This window comes from Frankliniella occidentalis, unplaced genomic scaffold (assembly GCF_000697945.3).
Source record: "Frankliniella occidentalis isolate FOCC.00 unplaced genomic scaffold, Focc_3.1 Scaffold254, whole genome shotgun sequence".
Taxonomy (NCBI): domain Eukaryota; kingdom Metazoa; phylum Arthropoda; class Insecta; order Thysanoptera; family Thripidae; genus Frankliniella; species Frankliniella occidentalis.
In genome coordinates this window covers 66,201-67,841 of record NW_026267380.1, presented here as the reverse complement: position 1 = coordinate 67,841, position 1,641 = coordinate 66,201, and the positions used below count along the sequence as shown (strand labels likewise).

The 1,641-nt window shown below is 41.6% G+C and overlaps 1 protein-coding gene across 1 annotated transcript in view; it reads right to left on the bottom strand.

Moving 5' to 3' along the window:
* LOC113214757 (acyl-CoA Delta-9 desaturase-like) overlaps nt 1–1,641 on the bottom strand; it is a 25,259-nt gene that overhangs the window by 8,579 nt on the left and 15,039 nt on the right. The gene's annotated exons all lie outside the window — the stretch shown is intronic.

Below are 1,641 nucleotides of genomic sequence, written 5' to 3'. Positions count from 1 at the left end.
AAGAAAATATTCTTGGATTAAGAATGCCTTACCAATGCCTAAGTATCCTAGAAAAAAATCTGTGGAAAACCAAGCGCAACTCTGTCGCCCGAACGAACAGCGTAAATATTTGGTTCGAGATAATGTATGCAAGAATCAAGCCGAATTTCTTGAAGTAAGAATCTTTATTCTTGGCTTGCAATATAAATTTGCCTTGAATCAAGCAGTGTTAGTTTTGATCCAATCCAGCCAAATGAAGCCTAGGTTTTTCTTGACCGGACGCTCTTTTGGATTTGGTTCAGCCGAGGTGGAAATTTTCTTATTTCAAGCCAATTTGGCTTGATGTAAGAAATCTTTTTTCTGGGTGTGCGACAATGAAATAAATTGTCATGTACTTATGAAAGATGCCTCCATGGCGTTACGAGAGCGATTTTTAATGAGCCACATCTCAGGTTCTAAACCTGGAGAAAACTTAGTAAATTTTCAACCCAATTTCTTATGGCAAAACCTTTTTTTAGAAAGCCACGTCGAGGGACGTATCGTGAAAGCAGATGGTACAAACTTAAGGACATGTCTGTGTTATAATTTATTCTCATATTTTGCTGGTATTTGTTTATGGCTGTTTGTTACTTGCTATCTTGCAATTCAGCGGACAAGCGGCATGGAATAGAGAAGAGGATAGGGGGCGGAAGGGCGCGGCGGCAGAGCGGCCGGCCTCCGTTCGGCACGGTATTGTTGGGTACTGTTGGGAACGGGGCGCGCGCCCGGCGCACAACTTCTAGTCCCCTATACATCTGGGTGACGTAATGCACTTGGTTCAATTTTAAAGATATTAGTGATTCTACAGAAGTTTTGGTAAATGTATTACAGAAGAGGTGGGGCAATTTTACAGACTATGGTAATTTCCCATTTTAGTAATTTTACAGGAATTGTAAAGTAAAAATAGTATTGTTGATACCATAAAAGTGTAATTTCACCTTCGAATGTCTGGTAAATTCACCGAAAGTTTGTAAATTTGCCACACACTTGCAACTTTACGGAATTGTCTATGTAATTTTCCTTAAATTTACTTGTAGATAAGAATACCTGAAAGTGAAGGTAACAAAAAGACCAATCAACTGTCATCTCAAAAGCATGCGTATTAAGTGGTTCACCATCGTCGCTTGTTGGTACGCTGGTACGCAAACATATTGCTGTTGGAGCCTCATACTACGTTCAAAACATCATACATCTTGGAGAAGCCGTCAACTATGCGTCGCGCAAATATTGGTACCTCTGTCCACCGCTTGTCGAACTCTAGTCGTTTAAAAAATAAAGTATGGTTTGGGAACAACATAGCAAGTCGGCAGCTGAGGGAACGCAAAATCCCTACGTCGCTATATCTGCTGCTGCAGCGAAAACGGCCCCAGAGCTGGCTGTAGATGCACACCGGTGCGGTGGCTGACGCTGCCCTTCCAGCGGGTAGCTCCTAGCCTAGTGGATAAGGTAACGGGTTTCCAACGGGAAGGTCCGGGAGTCAACTCCAATAAAGGTAAAGTGATATTCCTTGTTTGTGCACTGTTAAAAATTTTGGGGGAGATTTTACAGAAAAAGTCTAGGTAGGCTATACTTAGTGCCATGTCAAAGTCTGGTAAAATTACCATAGTCTGTAAAATTACAGAC